Source organism: Rhopalosiphum padi, unplaced genomic scaffold (assembly GCF_020882245.1).
Source record: "Rhopalosiphum padi isolate XX-2018 unplaced genomic scaffold, ASM2088224v1 scaffold1, whole genome shotgun sequence".
In the NCBI taxonomy this organism is placed as follows: Eukaryota; Metazoa; Arthropoda; class Insecta; order Hemiptera; family Aphididae; genus Rhopalosiphum; species Rhopalosiphum padi.
The window spans coordinates 6,848,346-6,858,345 of record NW_026869996.1 but is presented as its reverse complement, the minus strand read 5'-3'; the positions used below and the strand labels follow the sequence as shown (position 1 = coordinate 6,858,345).

General features: G+C 64.5%; 2 non-coding genes across 2 annotated transcripts in view; both read right to left on the bottom strand.

The window, feature by feature from the left end:
- Positions 1 to 654, bottom strand: part of LOC132931449 (large subunit ribosomal RNA) — a 4,196-nt gene extending 3,542 nt beyond the window's left edge. Inside the window, exon 1 of the ribosomal RNA XR_009662628.1 lies at positions 1 to 654. This exon is cut by the window's left edge and continues 3,542 nt beyond it. This is a non-coding gene — a ribosomal RNA (large subunit ribosomal RNA).
- Positions 655 to 1,025: 371 nt separating this feature from the next.
- On the bottom strand, positions 1,026 to 1,183 carry LOC132931486 (5.8S ribosomal RNA). Its single transcript, XR_009662663.1, has one exon. It is a non-coding gene; the product is annotated as a 5.8S ribosomal RNA (ribosomal RNA).
- Positions 1,184 to 10,000: the final 8,817 nt, after the last annotated feature.

Sequence of the window (10,000 nt, the reverse complement as noted above, 5' to 3'; positions counted from 1 at the left end):
GGTTCTTGCCGTCGGGCGAGCCGACCAGGAGCACCGGGGTTCGGCGCGAACGGTCACGCCGAGACGCGACCGCCGCGACGAACCGCCACCCGGGCCCTTCGGCCGGCGCCCAACGAGTCGCGACGTCCGCTAACCGAGCGAAAGATCCGGCCGGCGGTTAGACCGACCGTGAATTCGCCCGGCGGGGACTCGCGGGCTCTGTCCGTTTACACCCGAACGGTTTCACGTTCTTATGAACTCTCTCTTCAAAGTTCTTTTCAACTTTCCCTCACGGTACTTGTCCACTATCGGTCTCGTGGCCGTATTTAGCCTTAGATGGAGTTTACCACCCGCTTCGGGCTGCACTCTCAAGCAACCCGACTCGAAGGCGCGGTCCGATCCCGGAACGCTGTGACGGCCTCTACTGGCCTGGCACCATCTGCGGGCCATGGCCCCGTTCAAGGGAGACTTGGACCGTCACGTGCGCCCCGGCAACGAGGCCGGCCCGTACGCCACAACTCCCATACGTGCCGCGACACAAAAGTGCGCGGCGGGATTCGGCGATGGGCTTTTCCCTGTTCGCTCGCCGCTACTGGGGGAATCACGGTTGTTTTCTTTTCCTCCGCTTATTAATATGCTTAAATCCGGCGGGTAGTCCCGCCTGATCTGAGGTCGGAACGTATCGGTGTGTTTGTGTTTTTTTTCTTAACACGGCAGCCTGCGGTCCGCGCTCCGTCCGTACGGCGACCGTCCGCGTCCGCTTCTCGGAAGCCGGAGAGGTGTCTCTAGGACTCTCAGCCGACCCGGCCGCGCTCTCGCGCGGCGGGCGGACGGGGACGTGCCGTTTTACGGCGCGAGAACCCGTGACTGTTTGCCGTCACAACTTGGGCGGACGACCGGAGGCGGGCGCCGTCGCCGTCGCCGCGAGGCAGACGGCGGGGCGTCGTTCCCCGGTCGAACCGCCAATCTCGCGCAGCCGGAGCGGCCGACGGTCTCCCGTCGGACGCCTGCCGGCGGCGCATCGGTCTGGCCGAGTATCCGGTATACGACCCTCAGACAGGCGTGGCCCGGGACCCGCGGGTCACCGAGGCCGCAATGTGCGTTCGACTGGTCGATGTTCGTATAACCTGCGGATTACACGACGACGCGCAGATAGCTGCGGTCTTCATCGATCCACGAGCCAAGTGATCCGCCGTTCGGGGTCGGGTGTTTTTTTTTTTGTTTGTCGACGAAATTTCTGCGCCACGCGTGCGCGCGGCGCAAGGTCTTTCGACGGTAACCATCTTTCGGTCGACGCTTGGTCGGGGGTCGCGGCGCGCGGGCGGTCGGCGAGCTAGTCGCGAGCGCACGCGGCCACGGGGTCGGATTAGGCGCGCGCGAGACCGGCGTGGGACGCCGGTGCCGCGGGCCCGTCTCTAATGATCCTTCCGCAGGTTCACCTACGGAAACCTTGTTACGACTTTTACTTCCTCTAAACGGCCGAGTTCGGTCATCTTCCCGGTCGCGCGACGACCCAGCCCCCGAGGGGGCCGAATAACGCGCGTCCAGTCCGAAGACCTCACTGCGGTCGTTCAATCGGTAGTAGCGACGGGCGGTGTGTACAAAGGGCAGGGACGTAATCAACGCGAGCTGATGACTCGCGCTTACTGGGAATTCCTCGTTCACGTGGAAAAATTGCAAGCCACGATCCCTAAGCACGAAGGAGGTTCAGCGGGTTACCCGGAAGCCTGTCGGCCCAGGAATGTTAACACACGCTGATTCCTTCAGTGTAGCGCGCGTGCGGCCCAGAACATCTAAGGGCATCACAGACCTGTTATCGCTCAGTCTCGTGCGGCTATTTTCGTCCGCCGCCTGTCCCTCTAAGAAGAGTTTAAGCTCCTGGGAGCCGGCGGTAGCCCTAGTAACGTATCGTGATCCGCCGGCGACGGCCGCGAACACGGCGCGCTTCACCGCGGAGCCCGACGCACGACTGACGCGCGCCGACCAGAGGTTGCCCCCCGGCCGACACACGCCCGCCGCACGCAGGGACGCGGATGGCGCGGCCGCGCCCGACGACCGCCGTGGACGACGGGCGAACGCGTTCGGGGATACCGGGCCGAGCCGACGGAGACGCGAACACGGACGGCCGAAACCGCCCGCGCCGCGCCCACCGCCGACCCGGGTTTACCCGCCTAGTTAGCAGGACAGAGTCTCGTTCGTTATCGGAATTAACCAGACAGATCGCTCCACCAACTAAGAACGGCCATGCACCACCACCCACCGAATCAAGAAAGAGCTCTCAATCTGTCAATCTTTCCGGTGTCCGGGCCTGGTGAGGTTTCCCGTGTTGAGTCAAATTAAGCCGCAGGCTCCACTCCTGGTGGTGCCCTTCCGTCAATTCCTTTAAGTTTCAACTTTGCAATCATACTTCCCCCGGAACCGAAAAGCTTCGGTTTCCCGGAAGCTGCCCGCCGGGTCGTTAATGAAACGCCGGCGGATCGCTAGCTGGCATCGTTTACAGTTAGAACTAGGGCGGTATCTGATCGCCTTCGAACCTCTAACTTTCGTTCTTGATCATACGAGAACGTACTTGGCAAATGCTTTCGCGTCAGTTCGTCTCGAGACGATCCAAGAATTTCACCTCTAACGTCTCGGTACGAATGCCCCCGCCCGTCTCTGTTGATCATTACCTCCGGTCCCGAAAACCGGCCCGGCGGGACGCGCGGGCGACTGGCGCCCGCGGCCCGGCGGCCCGCGCACGGAAACGCCCCGGAGGGCGATTTCGCGCGCCCGCGAAGGGCGGAGATGCGCGGGACCGAGGTCTTGTTCCATTATTCCATGCGACCAGTATTCAGGGCCTTTTGACGAGACGGCCGTGAAGCCGCCCCGCCAGATTTGAGCCTGCTTTGAGCACTCTAATTTGTTCAAAGTAAACGTGTCGGCCCGCCGACGGCACTCGGTGAAGAGCACCGCGCAGCAAGATTGGAGTAGGCGGCCGCCGTCGTCGAACCCCGACGGCCAAGCGACGCGTGGCCGCGTGGCGCGCCGGAAGCACGAGACACGTGTCCGCCTGCCGACAATACGTCCGGCCGACGTGCCGGTAACTAACACCCCGAGACGGCTGACGAGCGCGACGACGGCCGCGCCGACGGGACACGTGGTCCCGCGACACGACCGGCCGCGACACGCCGGACCGCCAGGGTGGTCCGGCACCGCCCAGACACAGATCCGACTACGAGCTTTTTAACCGCAACAACTTTAATATACGCTATTGGAGCTGGAATTACCGCGGCTGCTGGCACCAGACTTGCCCTCCAATTGATCCTCGTTTAAAGGTTTTAAAGTGTTCTCATTCCGATTACGGGGCCTCGGATGAGTCCCGTATCGTTATTTTTCGTCACTACCTCCCCGTTCCGGGAGTGGGTAATTTGCGCGCCTGCTGCCTTCCTTGGATGTGGTAGCCGTTTCTCAGGCTCCCTCTCCGGAATCGAACCCTGATTCCCCGTTACCCGTTACCACCACGGTAGGCATGGAACCTACCGTCGACAGTTGATAAGGCAGACATTTGAAAGATGCGTCGCCGGTACGGAGACCGTGCGATCAGCTCGAAGTTATTCAGAGTCACCAGGTCTTTGCGCGGGCCGCGATCGGGACGCGCACGAAGCGCGCCGCGACGGGCCGGTTTTGATCTAATAAAAGCGTTCCTCCCGCACGCGACACCCGAGGGCGCCGCGACGGTCGGAACTCTGTCGGCATGTATTAGCTCTAGAATTACCACAGTTATCCAAGTAACTTGGGTACGATCTAAGGAACCACAACTGATTTAATGAGCCTTTCGCGGTTTCACCTTAATGCGGCTTGCACTGAGACATGCATGGCTTAATCTTTGAGACAAGCATATGACTACTGGCAGGATCAACCAGGGATCTCGGTTTTACAACAACTGCGCCCCGTGTGACGCGCGCGCTGACGCACGACGCGACACCCGGGACGCGTGCTTCCGAGCGCCGGTCCGCCCGGGGGCGGGCCGACGCCGAGGGCGGTCGCACGACAGCGAGACCGCTGGGGGTCCCGGCGTGCGACCGACCGCGGTTCGTGTGAGAATACGAGGGCCCGACGGGAGCGCTGTGGACACGCGCGGGCACCCGACCCGACCGCAATCGCCGCGGCCGTGATGGCGTTGGCTAGAGCGGCCGACTTGTGGCGGGCGCCACACGCGATACGCACCCGTCGCAACGTAACTCGCGTTGACGAGAGTTGAGGGAGACCGGCGGACCGCCGTCCTGTGCGGACGGCACCCGCCGGAATCGCCTCTCTCGCCCGTTTTGTAAAGGTCCCCAGCCGAGATCGTGGGGGAAGCCGGGACGCGACGCGAAGTCCGTCGTCCCGGGGCTTCGCCCCGGCGACCGCCGGGCACGGCGACGATGGCCGGCCGCGGCGGGAATGTTCTGGCGTCGAGAGTTCGTATCTTGCGAAACGGTAACGGGAGTCGTCATCGGTTGAGCGATGTGTGTCGCGCTGCCGACCCACCGGTAGGAGGGCCCGCAGCGCCAGTCGAGGTTTGCCACTCGGCGTGCGAGATGGGTCGGTCGCCGAAACGTGGACGGATACCAACTCGGCGCCGATGCCGGGCACGCCCTCGCCAAGAACTGGCGGGGCGAGAACGGCACGGCTGAGTTGGACGCGTCGGCTTCGGCGTCGCCCGTGGCTTTGCTGTCGTGTACCGTGATCGGTGATCCGACGGCCGGCTGATCGCCGACCGACCGACCGGCCGCTCACAAATATACAAAAACTCGGGTCCAACCGTCCGCCATGCAAAACCGCACGTGCGTAGCGGTCATCGCGCCGACACGCGGTCCACGCGTCCATGACGGTGCGTAGCGGTGTTCCGGGTACTCGTGTCGACGCGCGTAGCGGCGTGCCGAGGTCGGACCGTAAACTGAAAAAATGTCGAAAACCCTACGACCGATATCACTTTCGGATAGGTTTAGACGATTCCGACGAGAATACCTCTGAGGTTCGTCGACGTAAAAACAACCGGTAACGAGTTATTCCGCTGGCAACGAAAAGAAGTTAAAAATTCGATTTCGACGTCGGCCGAACTCGAAACGCCCGGGATGCCGGTACGTGACCTACCCCGACACCGCGGACTAACGCGTTACTCGATCCTAGAAAAATTTTTTTTTTCCAAATCTAAACCCGTCGCGACGGCCGTACCCGCCGCGGCACCGGTACGGACGACGACCGCCGTGCCCGGACCGCGGAGGTCGGACTCGGGGAAAAAAAAAAATTTTCAATCTCGACGCGACCGCCGTGACCGACGCGTACGACGCGTACCCGGACCGTAGGTCAGCGTCCGGAGAGCCGCGGGAAAAAAAAAATTTCGACACGGCAGAGGTGCCGCGCTCCGCCGGCGACGCGATACGGGCACAGGGCAAGCGCCACGGTCGGTCCGCGGTCTCCGGGTGACTTACGGGGAAAATGAAATTTCACCGCCTACGCCCCCGTGCGCCGAGGGTTACCGGGGACCGGACGACCGCTCCGCCGGGGCCGCGGTCGGGGTCCCGGGGAAAAAAAAAATAATTTTTAAACTCGACGCGACCGCCGCGACCGACGCGTACGACGCGTGCCTACACCGACCGTGGGCGCCCGGATCGCCGGAGGAGGAAAAAAATTTTCGACCCGGCCGAGGGGCAGCGCTCCGCGGGCGACCGCCGGGGTACCGGGCGACCCGCGGAGAAAATCAGATTTCGCCGTCAGCGTGCCGTGCCCGACGGGGAACCGGCGAACCGACGACCGCACCGCCGGGTCGGAGAAAAAAAAAAAAAAATTATTTTTCATCCCGAGTCCGCGCGGTCGACCGACGCGAACGACGCGTGCCGCGACCCACGGCGGGCGTCCGGAGCGCAGGTGGAGAAAAAAAATTTTTCGGCCCGTCCGGGCGACGACGGCACGGCGCTCGCCGGTCGCGGTTCCCGCGGGAAACTTCGCCGGGGACGACGTCTCACGGTCCCCGCGGCTGACCCGGCGCCGGCGAACCCAACACCCGGCGGACCTTAGCGGTCCTAAGAGCGCGCCCCGTAGACGTGGTGCGTAGCGGTACGCACCAAATACTCACGCCGTGCGTAGTGGTGCCGCAACTCCCTCACTGTCCTTATCCTTTTCCCGGGCACGGGCGACCCCGAGTACCGGGACCCCTCGGGAGCCGGCCGACGCGTACGGTCCGCGGTCCCCGGGCCCGCTACCCGGCGGGATCCGATTCCGCCGCCTACGCCCCCGTGCGCCGAGTGTTACCGGGGACCGGACGACCGCTCCGCCGGGGGCCGCGGTCGGGGTCCCGGGGAAAAAAAAAAATAATTTTTAAACTCGACGCGACCGCCGCGACCGACGCGTACGACGCGTGCCTACACCGACCGTGGGCGCCCGGATCGCCGGAGGAGGAAAAAAATTTTCGACCCGGCCGAGGGGCAGCGCTCCGCGGGCGACCGCCGGGGGTACCGGGCGACCCGCGGAGAAAATCAGATTTCGCCGTCAGCGTGCCGTGCCCGACGGGGAACCGGCGAACCGACGACCGCACCGCCGGGTCGGAGAAAAAAAAAAAAAATTATTTTTCATCCCGAGTCCGCGCGGTCGACCGACGCGAACGACGCGTGCCGCGACCCACGGCGGGCGTCCGGAGCGCAGGTGGAGAAAAAAAATTTTTCGGCCCGTCCGGGCGACGACGGCACGGCGCTCGCCGGTCGCGGTTCCCGCGGGAAACTTCGCCGGGGGACGACGTCTCACGGTCCCCGCGGCTGACCCGGCGCCGGCGAACCCAACACCCGGCGGACCTTAGCGGTCCTAAGAGCGCGCCCCGTAGACGTGGTGCGTAGCGGTACGCACCAAATACTCACGCCGTGCGTAGTGGTGCCGCAACTCCCTCACTGTCCTTATCCTTTTCCCGGGCACGGGCGACCCCGAGTACCGGGACCCCTCGGGAGCCGGCCGACGCGTACGGTCCGCGGTCCCCGGGCCCGCTACCCGGCGGGATCCGATTCCGCCGCCTACGCCCCCGTGCGCCGAGTGTTACCGGGGACCGGACGACCGCTCCGCCGGGGCCGCGGTCGGTCGGGGTCCCGGGGAAAAAAAAAATAATTTTTAAAACTCGACGCGACCGCCGCGACCGACGCGTACGACGCGTGCCTACACCGACCGTGGGCGCCCGGATCGCCGGAGGAGGAAAAAAAATTTTCGACCCGGCCGAGGGGCAGCGCTCCGCGGGCGACCGCCGGGGGGTACCGGGCGACCCGCGGAGAAAATCAGATTTCGCCGTCAGCGTGCCGTGCCCGACGGGGAACCGGCGAACCGACGACCGCACCGCCGGGGTCGGAGAAAAAAAAAAAAAATTATTTTTCATCCCGAGTCCGCGCGGTCGACCGACGCGAACGACGCGTGCCGCGACCCACGGCGGGCGTCCGGAGCGCAGGTGGAGAAAAAAAATTTTTCGGCCCGTCCGGGCGACGACGGCACGGCGCTCGCCGGTCGCGGTTCCCGCGGGAAACTTCGCCGGGGACGACGTCTCACGGTCCCCGCGGCTGACCCGGCGCCGGCGAACCAACACCCGGCGGACCTTAGCGGTCCTAAGAGCGCGCCCCGTAGACGTGGTGCGTAGCGGTACGCACCAAATACTCACGCCGTGCGTAGTGGTGCCGCAACTCCCTCACTGTCCTTATCCTTTTCCCCGGGCACGGGCGACCCCGAGTACCGGGACCCCTCGGGAGCCGGCCGACGCGTACGGTCCGCGGTCCCCGGGCCCGCTACCCGGCGGGATCCGATTCCGCCGCCCTACGCCCCCGTGCGCCGAGTGTTACCGGGGACCGGACGACCGCTCCGCCGGGGCCGCGGTCGGGGTCCCGGGGAAAAAAAAAATAATTTTTTAAACTCGACGCGACCGCCGCGACCGACGCGTACGACGCGTGCCTACACCGACCGTGGGCGCCCGGATCGCCGGAGGAGGAAAAAAATTTTCGACCCGGCCGAGGGGCAGCGCTCCGCGGGCGACCGCCGGGGGTACCGGGCGACCCGCGGAGAAAATCAGATTTCGCCGTCAGCGTGCCGTGCCCGACGGGGAACCGGCGAACCGACGACCGCACCGCCGGGTCGGAGAAAAAAAAAAAAAATTATTTTTCATCCCGAGTCCGCGCGGTCGACCGACGCGAACGACGCGTGCCGCGACCCACGGCGGGCGTCCGGAGCGCAGGTGGAGAAAAAAAAATTTTTCGGCCCGTCCGGGCGACGACGGCACGGCGCTCGCCGGTCGCGGTTCCCGCGGGAAACTTCGCCGGGGGACGACGTCTCACGGTCCCCGCGGCTGACCCGGCGCCGGCGAACCCAACACCCGGCGGACCTTAGCGGTCCTAAGAGCGCGCCCCGTAGACGTGGTGCGTAGCGGTACGCACCAAATACTCACGCCGTGCGTAGTGGTGCCGCAACTCCCTCACTGTCCTTATCCTTTTCCCGGGCACGGGCGACCCCGAGTACCGGGACCCCTCGGGAGCCGGCCGACGCGTACGGTCCGCGGTCCCCGGGCCCGCTACCCGGCGGGATCCGATTCCGCCGCCTACGCCCCCGTGCGCCGAGTGTTACCGGGGACCGGACGACCGCTCCGCCGGGGCCGCGGTCGGGGTCCCGGGGAAAAAAAAAATAATTTTTAAACTCGACGCGACCGCCGCGACCGACGCGTACGACGCGTGCCTACACCGACCGTGGGCGCCCGGATCGCCGGAGGAGGAAAAAAATTTTCGACCCGGCCGAGGGGCAGCGCTCCGCGGGCGACCGCCGGGGTACCGGGCGACCCGCGGAGAAAATCAGATTTCGCCGTCAGCGTGCCGTGCCCGACGGGGAACCGGCGAACCGACGACCGCACCGCCGGGTCGGAGAAAAAAAAAAAAAATTATTTTTCATCCCGAGTCCGCGCGGTCGACCGACGCGTACGACGTCTTCTGCGACTGACTGTAGGTTTCCGGAGCGCAGGAGAAGAAAAAATATTTTTCGACCCGGCAGAGGGGGCAGCGCTCCGCGGGCGACGCGATTCGGCCACCGGGGAAACGCGACGGTCGGTCCGCGGTCTCCGGGTGGACTTACGGGTAAACTGAAATTTCGCCGCCTACGCCCGGTACGCCGAGCGATAACGGGGACGCGACGACCTCGCCGCCCGGTCCGCGGTCGGTGTCGGGGGAAAAAAAAAAAAAATTTTAAATCTCGACACAACCGCCTTGACAGACGCGTACGACTCGTACCCGGACCGAAGGTGAGCGTCCGGGGCGCCGGAGGAGAAATAAAATTTTCGACCCACCCGGCCGAGGGCCCGCTTATCAGCGGGCGACGCCGGACGACCGCCGGGGGTACCGGGCGACCCGCAGGAAAATTAGATTTCGCTGACCCGGTACCGTACCCGACTGGGAACCGACGACCGCTGCGCACGGGGGCCGCAGTCGGACTCGGAGAAAAAAAAAAAATTATTTTTCATCCCGAGTCCGCCGGGCGATAGATGCGTACGTCGTGTGCTGCGACTGAGTGTAGGCTTCCGGAGCGCAGGAGAAGAAAAAATATTTTTCGACCTGTCCGGTTGCCGACGGGACTGTGCTCGCCGGTCGACGGTCCCGGTGAAATCACGCGGCGGGAAAATTTTCACTGTCCTTATCTCGAACCGCGGTCCGGTCGCCGGGGACCAACGGGCGACCTCACCGTGTGGTACGACGCCCGTGCTTCTCGGTCCACGGTCCCCGAGGAAATCAAACGGCGGAGAATTTTCACTGTCCTTATCTCGAACCGCCGTCCGGTCGCCGGGGACCAACGGGCGACCTCACCGTGTAGTACGACGCCCGTGCTTCTCGGTCCACGGTCCCCGGGGGAAATAACGCGGCGGGAAAATTTTCACTGTCCTTATCTCGAACCGCGGTCCGGTCGCCGGTGGCCTACGGGCGACCTCACCGTGTAGTACGACGCCCGTGCTTCTCGGTCCACGGTCCCCGGTGAAATCACGCGGCGGGAAAATTGTCAC